Source organism: Canis aureus, chromosome X (genome assembly GCF_053574225.1).
Source record: "Canis aureus isolate CA01 chromosome X, VMU_Caureus_v.1.0, whole genome shotgun sequence".
Taxonomy (NCBI): domain Eukaryota; kingdom Metazoa; phylum Chordata; class Mammalia; order Carnivora; family Canidae; genus Canis; species Canis aureus.
Window position 1 is genome coordinate 10423336 of NC_135649.1, and position 18772 is coordinate 10442107.

The window sequence follows — 18772 nt, forward strand, 5'->3', positions numbered from 1 at the left end:
AAAAAATCAGGTGTTTTTCATAGATTTCGTCTTTGCTACTGTGAATAGCTTCAATGGGTAATGGTGAATGCTACAATGTGTTTGCTTTTTTATGTCTCTTTGACCTTTAGGATTGAAAACTGAACTTCATGGTCTAAGAAAGATTCCTGAATGATTTCTTTCCGCTAAATCCTATAGTACTTCACTACCTGGAAGGTCTGCAAAGAACCTATGTGCGTGAATGAAGTAGGAGGTGAGTGAGATTATATAACTTGGTTCATAGATGATATAATTTCTCATTATTCTCACTGTTTGAGAGAAGAAGGAACAAAGGAGAAGACATGTGGGAGTGTAGAAAATGCAAAGTGGAGATATTAATGCTGCAGTATAATCTTCTGTGGGTGTTTAGCCTGGGGACTAAAAGACTAAGGGGAGACATTCTAGTTGTCTTGAAATATTTGAAGAGCTGTCATGTGGAAGAGGGAGTAGATTTTTTTCCTGTAGGCCCAGAGGGCATAACTAGCATTAAGAGGTGAAAGTTACAGGAAAGAAAATTTTCACTCAGTATAAGGAAGAACTTTCTACTAATGCACAGCATTGGAACTGTCTGCTGAATGAAGTCACAGGAAATGTTCATGCCTATTCTGAGTACCTGTGAATTAAGGGTCGTGTTGAGAAGCATCTGCAGGGATGGAAGGATGAAGCAGAATTTAATCTAACCTCTTCTTAATAGTATATCTGTCTCTTTCTGTCTTTTTCCTCTCTGTTCTGTCCATCTAATCTAATCTATAACTTTCAAAGAGACAAGATTAGGAGAAAGGAATGTTAAATGAGAAAAGGAATAAATTTGTGTGGATGTGTCTTGAGTGTGTTTTAGGGTATTGGGTGTAGATCTATATCTATATATCTATATATCTATATATATGTATATATATTTCCCCCCTTTTTGTTTACCAACAAAATAATGACAAGGATAATTCTGTGATAATATACCAGGCTTCAGAAGCACATTTTATAGGATAAATAACTTACGGATCCCAAAAATCTGGGTTCAAATCAGAATTTCTCAATTTTAGCTTTGTGGTCATGATAAAACCACTGTATCTTCATAAGTCTCTATTTCCTTACTATGAAATTTGAATTACATGTCATAATTATACGGTTATTGTGAAATTAAATAGAACAAGGCACACAAAGCACAGTGCAAACTGTCTAGTATAGAGCCAGTAATAGCAAATACTTTTTCATACATTACCTTACCTTGGTTTTTATTGTTTGTATAAATCCATTACATTAAGCTGATAGAATTTTAATGTAATAATTTAAATTTCCCAGTATCTGATGTCAATAGAATGTAACTGCTTTTCTGATTTGAGAGAGTTTAACCAATGTGAATTGTTTTCATAAAGACAATTTTGTATAACTCATCCCTGTTTCCATGAGAGTGTGTCACTTTCACTTGGCAAAATTTAACAGAAGGCCAGCCTATGGAAATATTTCCCTAAAAAATAACACATCATTTATTTATTTTAAAATTTTGACTTGTAAAATAGTTGCACTACATCTTTACTTATTTACTATTGCTTTGAAGTTATTTTTATGAAGGATAAACGATTTTGATGCTATAATTCCCAGAGACTATTTTAATTCTTAATTATCTATAAAAAATATCTATAATTTTCTTTCTCACAGCCCTGCTTATTTGTAGATATTATTTTTAACATCTGTGTAGGAAAGTTTGGGGATGCCTGGGTGGCTCAGTGGTTGAGTGTCTGTCTTCACTGGCCTGAGTGGCTCAGGGCATGATCCCAGGATCTGGGATCGAGTCCCATATCGGGCTCCCTGCATGGAGCCTGCTTCTCCCTCTGCCTATGTCTTTGCCTCTCTCTCTGTGTTTCTCATGAATAAAAAAATAAATATTTTTTAAAAAAGAACTGTGTGAGAAAGTTTGTAGACACATACTTAAATTCAGAATTAGAAATGGAACTAGATAGGACAATGAAATTTTATACCTCTGATTGTGCTATAATGATATGCTTAAGAAGTTCCTTTAGTGCAGGCAATGACAACTATATATTCAAATGTACTAGAGAAACTTCATGTGTGTGTTGATTTCTGTATAGTTTCAGAGTTCATCATGGCAAATATATAAGGTATGCACATATTACACCATTCATGCCTGATTATTTGATAAAAGACATGTGTGTGAGTGTACTGGTGTAGGAGTATGTGCTTATCCTCAACTTTGTGTGCTTGTCTAAATGATAAAGATTTTGGGTGTATGTTTACTTTCAGAACCTAAATCTTGTTAACCAATGAGGAATGTTTGTTTCAGTTTTGCTGCTACATTAATTATTTCTGATTGAATTACATACTTGATCATATGAATCATGAATTAGAGTCTCAGATTAATATGATGAAAAGTATCAACTAGCACATGTTTTCAATTTAGTTATTTTCTTCATAGTTCCCATCAATATTTCTTTGTTCTTACTAATTTTTGAAATTCTTTTGATTAAAATATAAAACTACTGAAAAAAATAATGAGGAAAACAAAAATAATTCAATATATTAAAAATCAAACTAATCAAGAGATACATTTTAATAAGATTTCTTCCTTGTGTGTATGTGTGTGTGTGCAGGAGATGGAAAAAAATAGCCATGGCAAGTGACATGCATATGAAATTGAGATGTCATTGGGCAAAAACATTAGAATCATAAATATCAGAAAAACACTAGTCTCTAGTAATTTTCTATAATCTTTAGCGATCTTTTCATTTCTACAGAACATGTGAAAGGAGTTGATAATGAATTTCTCTTTCACCAAAATGACAGTCATCCAGCTGATATATGGTTGTAGATAAAAATGTGGAGTTACAGTTTGTAGCCTGAAGCTTCACATAATATGTTAACGCAAGCTTTCTGTGTCCTTCAATAATCATTGAAAATGTGACTTTTTTATGACCACAAAATAATAAATTACAAGAATAGAAAGGAATGTTTTTGTTGATTCACTTATTGAACATTTAAATTACTTTCCATTTTTTGCTTAAATTAACAGTGGTACAGTGAAGATATACATACTCAAAAGTTTTCATGTGTCTTCTAACTTCTGTTCACTATATTTTACATATTTAGATTAAGGCATATTAAAATTTTAAATTTCTTTGATTCTTATCACCACACCACATTCCAGAACATCTGTGCCAATTTATAATTCTACAACTAAATTAATATGAAAAAAATTAGATGTTGCTGAACCCAATAAGAGGAATAATATAAAGATCAGAAAAAGACCTGTTATATTCAGGCAGTGACATTACCTTACAGAGCTTGAAATGGAAATGGTTTTGTTTTCAAGAAAATAGCAAAAATAGTGGAAATTATAGAGAAATTTAAGAAATAATTAGAATTTATGAGAAGGAGCCAAATTTAGGGGCACCTGGGTGGCTCAATGGTTGAGCATCTGCCTTTGGCCCAAGCCATGATCTCGGGGTCCTGGATTGAATCCCACATCAGGCTCCCTGCTGGGAACCTGACTCTCCCTCTGCCTATGTCTCTGCCTCTCTCTCTGTGCCTCTCATGAATAAATAAATAATTTTTTTAAAGAAGGAACCATATTCATGTTTTAGAAATAAATACAGTATCTCAAACTAAAGCCATATTGATATGTTTAACAGAAGATGGGACATTGCAGGAGACAAATGAGTGAAAAGGAGAAGTTGTGAACTAAAAATATTTGGTATGAAGCACAGGGCCAAAAGAATTTTAAAAGATGGACATAGTATAAGAAAAATGTTACAGTAAAAAAAAAATAACATGTAATTTGAGTTACAGAAAGAAATGAGAGAAAACAGAGCAGATGCAATATTTGAAGATGTGATATCTAAAATTGATAGAAGGCCTCAACTCACAAATTTAAGATTCCTAGTGAATCCCAAGCAGAATAAATGCAAATAAAGCAACACATATGCATTTCTTAGTCAAAGTTCTCAAAGAAAAAAAAAGATATACAACTTTTTTTCCTCTGTTTTTAAAAATAAGGTTATTTTCAAGTAAGCATCAGTAACATTAAAAGATGGATTTTCTTCAAAGGTAAAAAGAAAGCAGAATACAATTGAATGGCATTGTTAAAACGCAGAAATAAAACCAAATTGGAAAATCTTACCATCCTGTCACACTAGCCCTTAGACTATTTGGGTGCTATAATAAAATACCATGAACAGGTAGCTTACACACAACAGAAATTTATTTCTCACAGTTCTGGGGGTTGGGAAATCCAACATCAAGATGCCAGCAGATTCACTGTCTGATAAAAACCCATTTCCTGTTTCATAGATGCTGTGTCTTCACATGTTAAAAGGGGAAAGCAAATCCCTTTGTGGCCTTTTTTGTAAGGGCACTAATACCGTTCATGAGGGCTCTACTACCATAATTATTTCATCTTCTCCCAAAGGCCCCAGTTCCTAACACATCACCTTGGAGGTTAGGATTCCAACATTTTATATTTTCAGAGGATAAGCAATCAGGCCATAGCAATCTACAGGGAAAATATTCTTCAAAACAGAAAGTTAAGTAATATTCAAAAGATGCTGAAAGAATTTATCAGTCAAGCAGACAAAGCAGGAGAGATTATCCAATGGGAAAAAGTCAGTCTCTTCAACAAATGGTGTTGGAAAACTTGGACAATAGCATGCAGAATAATGAAATTGGACCACTTTCTTACATCACCCACAAAAATGAGTTCCAAATGGATGAAAGGCCTAAATATGAGGCAGGAAACCATCAAAAATCCTAGAGAAGAACACAGGTAGCAACCGTTTTCACCATGACTGTAGCAACTTCTTACTAGACACATCTCTAGAGGCAAGGAAAATAAAAGCAAAAATGAACAATTGGGAGTTCATCAAGATAAAAAGCTTCTGCACAGCAAAAGAAACAACACCACTAAAAGACAACCTACAGAATGGGAGAAGATATTTGCAAATGACATATCTGATAAAGGGTTAGTATCTAAAATCTATAAAGAACTTAACAAATCAACACCTAAAAAACCCCAAATAATCCAGTTAAGAAATGGGCAGAAGACATGAATAGATATTTTTCCAAAGACGATATACAGATGGCCAAAAAACACATGAAAAGATGCCAAGGTCACTCACCATCAGGGAAATTCAAATCAAACCATGATGAGATACCACCTGAAACCAGTCCGAAGGGCTAAAATTAACAACTCAGGAAATAACAGATGTTGGCGAGGATGTGGAGAAAGGGAAACTCTCTTGCACTATTGGTAGGAATTTAAGCTGGTGCATCTATGGTGGAAAACTGTATGTCAGTGCTTCGAAAAATATAAACATAGCACTGCCCTGTTACCCAACAATTGCACTACTAGGTATTTAGCCAAAGGATACAAAAATACTGATTCACAGAGGCATATGAACCCTGATGTTTATGGCAGCATTATTAACAATAGCCAAATTATGGAAGGAGCCCAAATGTCCATTGACTGATGAATGGATAAAGAAGATGTGGTGTACACACACCGACACACACACACACACACACTAGAATATTGCTCATCCATCAAAAAGAATGAAATCTTGCCATTTGCAATGATGTGGTTGGAGCTAGAGAGTATTATGCTAAGTGAAATAAGTCAGAGAAAGTCAGAGAAGACCATCTGATTTCACTCACATGTGGAAGTTAAGAAACAAAACAGATAAACATAGGGGAAAGGAAAAACCATTAAGCAAATCTTAAGAGACTTTTAACTATAGAGAACAAACTGAGGGTTGCTGGAGGAGAGGTGGCCATGGGATGGGCTAAATGGATGATGGAGGTTAAGGAGGGCACTTGTGTTAAGCACTGGGGGTATCACATGTAAGTGATGAATCACTAAATTCTCCTGAAACCAATATTACAGTATATGTTAAGTAACTAGAATTTAAAGAAAAAATTGATATATATATATTTATACTGGAAAAAATATATAAGTGAATTCTTCAAATTGAAATTAATGACACTACATGAAAGCAAAATCACAAGAAAAAATGAAGGACATCAATCTGTTAATATGTAATTATAAAAGAATATTATAACAATGTAGTGAGGTTTATAATAAATGTATAGATGTATATATAAGGTAAAGATCACACAAGACATGGAAAGAGTAACTACAGGTGTATTTATACTTCTGTGAGAATCTTGCATTCTATAGAAATAGTAAAAATACTAAAGAAAAGAATAGATTATAGTAGTCTAAAAATGTATACTTTAATTTCGTGATACCAATAAAAGAATAATAGAACAAATAATGAAAATCTAATCTAAGAAAAAATTGTATTTGAACACATGACTAATTGAAAGGAAATGTATTTACCAAAATGAGATGTAGATGAGATATAATAAAATAAATAGAAAATGGTTGACTTGAGCTTTCCTTTATTAGTCACTGTTTTAAATGTAATTGTACTAAACTTTCTGTTGAAAGGTAAAGATTGTCAGAGTGATTTAAATACAATTATAGGCCCTTTAAAAGAAGAGATACATTGAGGGCACCTGGGTGGCTCAGTCAGTTAATCATCTGACTCTTGGTTTTGGCTCAGGTCATGATATCAGGGTGGTGAGATCCAGCCCTGCATTGGGATCGACACTCAGCATAGCAGAGTCTGCTCCAGATTCTCTCTCACTTCTTCCCTCCCCCTCCCCCTTGCCCCTTTCTTCTCTCCCTGTTCATATGCTCTCTCCTTCTCTCATAAATGAATAAAATCTAAAAAAAAAACATAATAAAAGTGAGATACATTATAATACAAAATTTAAGAAAAAAGATGGAAAGAATATACCATGCAAACTATAATCCTTTTTAAAGTTTTTTTTAAAGATTTTATTTATTTATTCATGAGAGACACAGAGAGAGAGGAGAGAGGCTGAGACACAGGCAGAGGGAGAAGCAGGCTCCATGCAAGGAGCCTGAAATAGGACTTGATCTTTGAACTCCAGGATCAGGGCCTGGGCCAAAGGGAGGTGCTCAACTGCTGAGCCACCCAGGCATCCCTGCAAACTATAATCTAATGAAAGTATAGTTTAATAGTTTTTAAAAATCATTATATCAGACCTTGTTAAAATTAAGAACTTTTATTTTTTGAAAAGGAAACCTATACATACAAAGCAAGAAGATAATTAAAATAAGTATCTAACAAATGGCTCTATTCAGAATATGTAAAGAAACCCTGGAAGTGAATAAGACAAGACAGGCAATGTAACTTAAAATTAGATGGTGAAAGGGCATGAGCACGACTTTCAGAAAACAGCATATCTTTATGACCTATAATCACATAGAATGATGTTCAAAGTCATCAGTCTTAATTAAATGCAAGCGAAAGCCACAAAGATACACCAGCACATGTCCGGATGACTAAAATTGAAGAGACAATGATACCAAGTGTTGACAAGGATGTGAAAGAACTGGAACTCTCATACTTTGCTGGTGGAAGTGTAAATTGCCGTCAGCTTTTTACAAATCCAATTGGCACTGTATTGACCCAGCAGTTTCACTCCTTGATGTATAAGAGAAATGAGTTATGTTCATTATGATATAGTTAAGAATGTAGCAGTTTTATTTATTGTAGCCATGAACTAGAATCAGCCCAAATGTCTGTCAGTTAGAGGATGAAGAAATAAATTGTGGTAGACTTACATAATGGAATATTACATGGCAACAAAAATATAAATCATTGCTCCACGCAACAATGCAAAAGAAGAAAGAAAGAAGCTTACTACAAAATAATGCCTACTATAGCTTTCCATTCCTATGAGGAAGGCAAAACACATGTAGGGCAATAGCAGACAGAATGGTGATTACTTTAGGTATGTGGTTTGAATGGGAGGTGTAAGAGAGGGATTTTTTAAAATATTTTATTTATTTATTCATGAGAGAGAGAGAGAGGCAGAGACACAGGCAGAGGGAGAAGCAGGTTCTATTCAGGGAGCCCCATGTGGGACTTGATCCTGGGATTCGAGGATCACGCCCTGGGCTGAAGGTGGAACTAAACCTCTGAGCCACCCCGGCTTCCCAAGAGAGGGAATATGTGGGGGTGCTTGAATTCTGTTTCAGTATCAAGGTAGTGATTACAAAATTATATTAATCACATTGTCCCTTAAGATTTTCTTTATTCATTATGCCTCTATATGATCAAATGAAACAGGTTTCATAGGTTATGGAAAATAGGACAGGAGGCAAAAAAATATATATATATAAGATTATATATATATAAGATTTTATTATATATTATATATAATTTTATTATATAATTTATATATATATATATATATGATTTTATTTACTTGAGAGAGAACCTGAGTGGGGGGAGGAGCAGAGGGAGAGGAGAAGCAGACTCCCCACTGAGCAGGAAGCCTGACACAAGGCTTGATCCTAGGACGCTGTAATCATGACCTGAACTGAAAGTAGACACTTAACCAACTGAGCTACCCATGTGCCCCAAATTATAATGACGTTTAAAAGATGAGTATTGTAAGCACTGAAAAGAGATGAAAAAGCTTCCAAATTTTAAAAGAAATAGTAGAAAATAAAAAATAAATCTAGATTATTATGAAAGACTAAAACAAAAAAGAGGAATCTACAAGAAAATAGCATCATGGGAATAAGATGCCCTTTAGGAACAAATTTATATCATCAATACATGCAAATGAGGTAAGTATCAGTTATTATAGGAAAATGCAAAGGCTGATTAAAACCATAACGATTGGCGCATAACCTAGGTGGCTCAGTCATTTAAGTGTCTGACTTTGGCTCAGATGATGTTTCCAGGGTCCTGGGATTGAGCCCTGTGTCAGGTTCCTGCTCCGTGGAGTGTCTGCCTCTCTCTCTCTCTCTGCCCCCCCCCCCCATGTTTCCTCTCTCTCTCTCTCTCTCTCTCTAGTAAATAAATAAAATCTTTAAAAATAAATAGGGGTGCCTTGCTGGCTTAGTTGGTTAAGCATCTGCCTTTGGCTCAGGTTGTGATGCCAGGGTCCTGGGATGGAGCCCTGCATTGGGGTCTCTGCTTACTGACTCTCTCTTTCTCTGGCAAATAAAAAAATAAAAAAAATCATAATGAAACTATATTTTCAAATATAGCTTATACAGTTTTTTAAAAAGATTTTATTCATTTGCCCTTGAGAGACACAGAGAGAGAGAGAGGCAGAAAAATAGTCAGAGGGAGAAGCAGGCACCTTGTGAGGAGCCCAATGTGGGACTCGACCCCAGGACTTCAGGACCCCAGGACCCCAGGACCCCAGGATCATGACCTGAGCCAAAGGCAGATGCTCAGCCCCTGAGCCACCCAAGTGCACCACTTGTACAGTTTTTAAATATGGAAAGATAGCAAAGTAAACTGATATGATAGAACACGAAAAGAAAATCTTTATATATTATCAGACCTGGATGAATTCAAGTCAAAACAATAATTAGTATGTAGAAATTATGATAAACAGCATATCAGAAGTTATGCGATCTTGAGTAGGCTAGAGATATATAGGAGAAAAGGTATTGAAAGCATAGGATGGATCTCTGTGAGCTGATGATGAGATGAGCCCCTGCACTAATCTGTGGTCTAGAAAGAGCTCTTTAAATTCCTTTCACTAGCTCAGGAATTAAAAAGGAAGCTTGTATCTGCCTGTGACTCAAGGAAGGGAAAGCAGCTACGTGAAATTAAAGAACTAGACTTACAACATATGCAGCGAAATATGAACTAACAGCTCCTTCCTGGTATGTAACTTTTATAACAAGAGAATTAGCCTTAAGTTGGGAAAATTACATAAAGCGAATGAGAAACAATCCATAGCAACAGTTTGACAGAATGGACAACACATGAATCTCATGTATCTACCAATTCCTACTGATTACAAGTTCATAATTGAAAAACAAATTTCAAAGAGAATGAATCTAGTAGACCGTATGTAATATGATTTGTATATATTTATATAATGAGGATGGATTACATATCTATGTCAATATGTGCTTTTTGTGCATTTGTTATACCTAGAAGGAATCAGAAGTTCATAAAATGCTTTTTTTAAAAAAGATTTTTTTTAATTTATTTATTCATGAGAGACAGAGAGAGAGAGAGGCACAGACACAGGCAGGGGGAGAAGCAGACTCCGTGGAGGGAGCCTGACGCAAGACTTGAACGCTGGTCTCCAGGATCACACCCTAGGCTGAAGGCAGCGCTAAACCGCTGAGCCACCAGGGCTGCCCCAAAATGCTGTCTTACTGGAGAAGGACAGAGGAATGGGAAAAGGAAAGGAAAGTAGAACTACATTTGCAAATTTGTACTTGAATTTTTATTTTATAATAGGCTCATTTACTACATTCTAAATATTTAAAAATAGACATACAAACCTAAGAACATTTAAAACCTACACACTAGAGTGGTTGACTTTGTAAAATTTTTAATGTAAAATAATCACTTTGTTTTTTAAAAACTGATCTAGAAACAGATAAAAGAATAAGAAAAATAGAGGTCAGAACACGTCCAAACTCATTCTATGAAACTAGAATCACCTCGATATGAAAACCAGACAAAAATGTCATAAGAAAACTACAAATCAAATTGCCTTATGAATATATACCAAACGTTTCTTAATAAAATACTTAGAAACCAAATCCAGCAGTATATGAAAAGCATATACCATGACCAGCAGAATTTATCCCAGGAATGTAAGATTGGTTTAACACCTAAAAACCATATAATGTTCTATACAGATAGAAAAAAGGACAAAAACAACAGTATTAATATCTCAGTAGATGCAGAAAAAGCATTTGACAAATTTAACATTTTTTTCATGAAAACACTCAACAATCTAGGAATATCCTCAACCTGACAAATGATTTCTTTTTATTTTATTTTATTTATTTATTCATGAAAGACAGAGAGAGAGAGAGAGGCAGAGACACAGGCAGAGGGAGAAGCAGGCTCCATGCAGGGAGCCCGATGTGGGACTCGATCCCGGGACTCCAGGATCATGCCCTGGGCCGAAGGCAGGCGCTAAACCGCTGAGCCACCCAGGGATCCCTGACAAATGACTTCTATGAAGTATGCCTAATATCTTAATTGCGAAACCCTGAATCTTCTCTGCCTAAGATTAGAAACAAGAAAAGGAGATAGCCAATTCTGTTTGACATTATACTGGATATTCTAACCAGAGTAATCAGACGATAAAAGGAAGTGAAAGTCATGCACACTGGAAATAAATAGTAAAACCATCTTTCTTGTTGATATGTTCTTGTGTATAAAAATCCTGGAGAAAAAAAAATCCTGGAGAATACATATACAGCTATAAGATACAGTACAGAGAATGAATTCCCATGTAATGGATTTTAGTTAATAATATATTGAAAATAGTTTATTAAATGTGTGGTTCCAGGAACATTCTACAGTAATACAGGATTGTTAATAGTAGGAGAAAACACTGTGTGCAGGAGAGAGGGGATATGTGAGAATTTTCATAAAAATTCTCTCTATCCTTAAAACGGCTCTAAAAATATGGTCAGTTAACAAAATTGAGCTAATAAATGATTTCAGCAAGGTTGCAAGATCCATATATAAAAATCAGCTGTATTTCAGTACATACACTTCAAATGAACAATCTGAAAATGAAATTCAAAAGCAATTTTATTTATATGATCAAAAAATAAATTTAACAAAAGAAGTGAAAATTTGATGTTCTTAAAAATACAAAACATTTTCGAGGGCACCTAGGTGGTTCAGTCAGTTAAGCCTCCTATTCTTGATTTTGTTTCAGTTCATGATCTCAAGGTCGTGAGTCCGCATTGGGCTCTGCACTCCTCAGGGAGTCTGCTCAAGATTCTCTCTCTCCCCCTTCCCCATGCATGCTCACTCTCTCAATTAATGAATCCTAAAAGAATACAAAACACTGTTGAAATAAACTGTAGAAGACCCAAATATATGGGATATCCTTTCATGTTCATGGACTGGAAGACATGTTGGTTGACATTACGCTCTAAGAAGATCTACAGATTCAGTGCAAGTCCTGTCAAAATTCTAGAAGAGTTTTTTCTTTGTAGAAATTTAAAAGTTGATGCTAAAATTCATATGGAAATGCAATAGAAGATATCTAAAACAGTCTTAAAAGAGCAAATTTGGGGACTCATAATTGCTAATTAGAAAATTACAGCAGACAAAGCTACAGTAATCAAGACAGTAAGGTATTAGATGCGGATAGACATGTAGATCAATGGAATATAACTGAAAGTCTAGAAGCCTCATATTTATGGTGAACTGATTTTCAACAAGGGTACCTGTAGAATTTAGTGAAGAAAGAAAAAAATTAAATATGCTGGCATAACTGGATATCCCCTGTGAGTGAATTATTTCAGAAATCTGTCTCACACCATATGTAAAAATCAAGTCAAAATGGAACAAGAATATATTTTTTGATTTATTAAAATTTTTAATGTACAGATAATCACTTTGTCATTAAACAGTGATTTAGAAACACAGATTAAAGGATAAGTAAAATAGGACAGAAGAGCTAAAAAATCAAGAGCTAAAATTATAGAAGTCTTTTTTTCCTTTTTTTAAAGATTTTATTTATTTATTTGTAGAGACAGAGAGAGAGAGGCAGAGACACAGGCAGACGGAGAGGCAGGCTCCACGCAGGGAGCCTGACGTGGGACTCGATCCCGGGTCTCCAGGATCATGCCCCAGGCCGAAGGCAGGCGCTAAACCGCTGAGCCACCCAGGCTGCCCTAAAATTATAGAAGTCTTAGAGGAAAATAAAGGTTTAAATGTTGTAACCTGGATTACATAGTAGTTTATTAGTTAGAACATCAAAAGTAATAATTGATAAAGGAAAAATGGATAAGCTGACATAAAAAATTAAAAATTTTGTTTTTTAAAGGACACCATCAAGACAATGAATCCCTAAGCCAGGAACAGGAGAAGATATTTCCAATTTATTTATCTTATATGCAGTTTATATGTAAAACATATATGTATTTTTTTTTGAGAGAGAGAGAGAGTGCGCACCCCCACAAGTGAGCATGGCAAGAGAGGGGCCAGAGGAGAAGGAGCGAGAGAATATTAGGCAGGCTCCATACTCAGCATGGAGCCCAACACAGGGCTCAATCTCACAACTCTGAGATCATGATCTGAGCCAAAATCAAGTCAGAGGATTAACTGACTGAGCCACCCAGGCTCCCCTAGAATATATTATTTGATTAGGTTAATATATAGAAGAATATATATATTATATATATAATATATATATTAATATATATTAATATATATTTTGATTAGGTTGTCTAATATATATATATATATATATTTAAAAACTTATTGAACTCCATAGTGAGAAGACAACCTAATCAAAATATAGGCAAAGGATCTGAGTATACAATATACTAAAGAAGAATATATACACATGGCCAATAAGCAAATGAAAAAAAAATGCTCTGGGGCACCCGGGTGGCTCAGAGGTTGATCATCTGCCTTTGGCTCAGGTTGTAATCCTGGGGTCTGGGATCAAGTCCCACATTAGGCTCCCAACAGAATGCCTGCATCTCCCCCTGCCTGTGTCTCTGTCTCTCTGTGTGTCTCTCATGAATAAATAAATCTTAAAGAAAAAGAAAAAAATGCTCATAATAGTTAGCCATTAGGGAAATGCAGATCAAATCCATAATGGGATACCGTTTGAACCCAACTAGGTTTGCTGTAATCAAAAGGAGAAATCATGACAAGTGTTGGTTACGATGTAGAGAAATTAGAAACTATATTAAATATAAAACATATGTCCATACAAACACATGTACATAAGTGTTCACAGTAGCATTGTTTATAATAAGCAATGAAAACACTACTGATATCCATCAAGTCATGCATAAAGAAATGTGGTATATCCATACAAAGGAATATTTTCAGTGATACAAGAAGAATGAAGTACTGATACCTGCTCTAGGATGGATGCGTCTTGAAAACCTTATGCTAAGTAAAGGAAGCCAGAAATGAAAGACCACACATTGTATGATTCCACTCATGTGAAATGTCCAGATATCCAGAATGGTCGATTTCATAGATAACAAAAAGTAGATTGCTTGCTGCCAGAGCCTGAAGGAAGCAAGGTGGGATTGGTGGAATTAGGAGTGTGTGTTAATGGGTACTGAGTTTCTCTTTGGAGTAATGAAAATGCTCTAAAATTATTTGTGATCATGGGCACACAATTCTTACACTTCTTTGAATATAATAAAATAGACATTGAGTTGAATTGCTACGTGAATTCTATAATTATATGTCAAGAAAGCTAAGTAATCGTTCTGAGTTCACCATAATTGTAGAGAGACTTGGGTATCACCATACAGAGGATAGCATAGAAGACAGGAAACTCTAAGCCTACCTTACTGAATTGTATGTACTAATCATTAAAAATGTATTTGCAAACAGAAACAATATGTTTAAAAAAGTGTTAAATTGAGATCAAACAGGACTTGTACCAGTAGTTCAAAGATGTCTCAACATTAGGAAATTTTTAGATGTAAAATACTACATTAGCATATAAAAAGAGAAAACCCATAGAATTCTCTCTTGTATTCTCAAAAGGCTTTTGTTACTATTCAGTCTAGGACTTCCAGTCCCAATATCATGGTGAATTAAATCAAAATGCTTGGAGACCCTTTTATTTAAAAAGCATGCTGGATAAAATGTGAGAAAAATTTTCAGAGCTTAGCTTGCAGAGAAAAAAAAAATCTGAAAACACCAGGTGCTATAAATAAAGAGGGAACAAAAGCCAGAGAGAGAAGTGTACAAGCTGACACTGCAGATGCTCCCCAAAATGAGTGGGGAGATCTAACTGAAATACAAGTCATATGGATTATGGACATTTAGTTTAACATCCATGAAGCAAAAATTTACAAGGCCTTGCCCTCTGAAACATAGGCTATTAGAAGTTAAATCCCACAATATAGCCAAAACTCTTAAGTATCTTTGCCTCAGGTGAAATGATAATACTAGAGAAGAAGTCATTTTTGAGAAATGTAAACTCCAAGTGTATGTCACACACAGCAACTGAATAGGCTTATTGAAATGTAAGTTACTGAATCCTTAAAAAAATATTTTCTACAATGAAATTTCAGGCCCAGATATTTTCATTGCTAAATTCTGTCAAAAGCTTCAGAAATAAATAATACCGATGTTATAATATTTTGGAAACATGGAAGAGGGAACAGTTCTCAACTCCCAGTAGGAAGCCAGCACTGTTCTAGTACCAAAAGATGACCTAGAAATTGCAAGAGAAAACTACAGACAAATATCTATCCTAAATATAGATGCAAAAACCCTACAAAACATTAACAAATAGAATCCATCAGTATATAAAAAGTACATCAAGAGAAAGTGGATTTTTTTAACTTGGAATATAAAATGGGTTTAACACATTTGAAAATTAATGTTATCCGATACATTGACTCAGAAGTGAAGAAAATCAGAGTGTTATGTTCACTTCAGAAAACTAGAAGAAGAAAAAAAACTAGAAGAGAAAGGTTTTTCTTCTACCTACAAAGAGACATCTTAGGAGTCTTCACTTTACATGCTACCTAGTGGTGAGGAACAGCCCTAAAATCAGGAACAAGGATTTACATCTGCATTCACCATTTATAGTCAAAATTGTCCTCCAGACCCTAGGCAATGAAACAGGCTAAGAAAAAAATCTAAAAGGTAGATAGCCTGAGAAGGAACTCTGTTTTTTTGAATATTAGATGATCACGGATGTAAAAATCCTGAGGGATGCACACAATGCTAATGCGAGCAAGTGCATTGTGCACACTAGCAACAATGAATTGGACATTTAATTACCATTCATTAAAGTGTAATAATATATAGTTTAGTCAAGGATAAATTTAACAAAACGTATGTAAGACATATACTCAACTGTCCACATTGCTGAGAAAAACCTAAGAAGTCACGGATCCATGCTAAGATACGGCAGTCAGGAATTTGAAGACTTGACATTTAATGCACAGCATTCCTCCCCTCAATTCAAATTGTCCCAGAACTTGTGAATATGTCCTTATTTGGAAACAGGGTCTTTGCAGATGTAATCAGGTTCAGTTCACGTCATACTGGATGAGGGTGAGCCCCAATCCAATGACTGGGTGGCTGAGCGGTTGAGCATCTGCCTTCAGCTCAGGGCTTGATCCCAGGGGCCCAGGATCGAGTCCCGCTTTGGGTTCCCTGATGAGGAGCCTGTGTCTCCCTCTCCCTATGTCTCTGCCTCTCTCTTTATGTCTCTTATGCATAAATAAAATCTTAAAAAAAAATAAGCCACCCAGTGTGTGGCAATTAGTTACAGCAGACTTAGGAAGGAAATCTACAATGGGATATTTCATAGGAAAAAAAAAAAAAGATGAATGAGCAACTGATACACAAAACATGGATGCACCATAAAAACATAGTGAAAACAAGTAGGAATACAAAAATACGTTCTGTATGATTTTCTTTATGTGAAATGTTAGATGAAAATATAGGGAGGTAAAGCCTATCAGCATTCTCCTGGATCCAGGTGTGTGAAGAATTTACTCCAAATGAACATGAGTTAACTTTATAGGGTAAAGAAAATATCCTTTCTTGTTGTATAGTTAGTTGTGTGTAACACTTGTCAGTACTCATCACACTCCTCACCAACGGGATCCATTTTATGCTATTCAAAGCATCTATCAAGAAAGATAATTTAAAAGTAATGTGCCCTCACTATAGCAAATTGGAAAATAAAATAAAAATAAAGGTCTCATAATTTAATTGGTTAGAGGTCAATCACTATTCAATTTTGAGAGCTGAGATCATATTTTACAAAATTCGATTTTATCCTTATCTTATTCCCAAATTGATCAAAGATTTTCAAGGAAATATTGTTTTGTAATTTTCATGATAGTACCATGAGATAATACCATTTCTTTAAACTTTCCATTTTAAGAAAGATGTTTATAGTTGTTTGCTTTTAATTGTTTAATTCATCTGGGGTTTATCTTATATGTGGTTATCAAAATACAAATCATTAGCAATAGTGTTTTATAGCCAGTGGATTTTTTATTCCCTAGTTATTTGAATCAAACATTTTATCAGATAATACATTCATGAATATTTTCAGCTTGTGCAAGATTTTTTTTTGTCTTGGTTTTGATAACTTCTAAACGTTAATTTTAGGTGAAATTCAGAATAATTTGTGACGTTTTAGAAATAAGGCATATTGATTACTTTTGGACAAAATGGTATCTACATGGGTTCAAGTGATTCCATCCTAAAAGCTGGAACCCTGAAGGTTCTTTTAAGTCTCTCAATAATGTTTTAGACTTGTGAAGATATTAAACACATTATTTATGTTAATTTTATCATTACTGTATAATTTTTTAAAAGATTTTTTATTTATTCATTCACGAGAGACACACAGAGAGAGAGAGAGAGAGAGAGAGGCAGAGACACAGGCAGAGGGAGAAGCAGGCTCTATGCAAGGAGCCCAACATGGGACTTGATCCCGGGTCCCCAGGATCACACCCTGGGCCAAAGGCAGCACTAAACTGCTGAGCCACCCGGGCTGCCCCATTACTGTTATAATTTTATTGTAATTTTGCATTAGATGTATTTCTATTTTCTCATTTATAAGGAAGCTATCGATTTTGTGCATTGACTTTATAATCCATCTTCTGTTGCTAATATTTGTAGTATTTTGTTGTTGCCTTGTGTATTTTCTAGTTAGATAATATGATCACCATTAAAAAATATTATTTTATCACCAATATTTCAAGAGTTAAATCAGTTACTCTTCTCATAGCTTGGGTACGTCACTTAGACTAATATTAAATAACAATTATAATAGTAGTTATCATTTCTTTTGTTTCAATGGATGTAATTTGGCTTTTGAATTAAGATAAGTGTCCTTAATCATTGAAAGACAGACAGCATTGCACCGTGGCTGAGAGTATGGCCTTTGGAGTAATTTTGCATTTACTAGTTGTCTGACTTCCGTAGGTTACTCAGCCTCTGAATCTGTCTTCATTTGTAACAGAAGTGAGGTGTTGCTAGTGCCTATCTTACAGAGTGATTGTGAGGATTAAATTATATAATGAATAAAAGGTTTTTTTTCTACTGTGACTGGCATACAGCAAGGGCTCAGGAGTAGGAGAAGCAGCAAGTGCAGATGCTAAATAAAATGTGTTTTAGGATTCTCCTGAGGAGCTTGAACCATTTTTCTCATTCTCCCTATTTATATTAGAGATAATAAGATATAACTTATTATATTAATATAAAATATTAATGGACCTCATGACATTAAGTCATGTACTGATAGAATAAAAATACATTCACTTTTATCGTATGCAATACATTTTTAAAAATTAGCATCTTTTTTATTAAGATTTTATTTATTTATTTGAGAGAGAGAGAGAGTACAAGCAGTGGGGATGGTAAAAGGAGAAGAAGGAGCAGACTCCTTGTGGAGCAGGGAGCCCAGTGTGGGACTCGATCCCAGGACCCTGGGATCATGACCTGAGCCAAAGTCAAATGCTTAACCTACTGAGCCACTCAGCCGCCCCAGGAATAGCATCTTTTAATACAAAAATGGATCTGATATGCTGAGATTGTATTAAAAATGTTTTTTAATCTGTACATGTATGATTAGTCTTTACATCTCTTTATGCAAGGTCATAGTATTAACTTAAAGTACGTTTGTAAAATATGAAATTTTGTTGTTTCTGTAGGTGATGGAACTGTTTATATAGCGTAAT

General features: G+C 34.8%; 1 long non-coding RNA gene across 1 annotated transcript in view; it reads left to right on the forward strand.

The window, feature by feature from the left end:
• Nucleotides 1-233, forward strand: part of LOC144307546 (uncharacterized) — a 155449-nt gene extending 155216 nt beyond the window's left edge. The window contains exon 3 of the long non-coding RNA XR_013374393.1: nucleotides 111-233. This is a non-coding gene — a long non-coding RNA (uncharacterized LOC144307546). The remainder of the gene's footprint in view (nucleotides 1-110) is intronic.
• The last annotated feature ends 18539 nt before the right edge of the window (nucleotides 234-18772 follow it).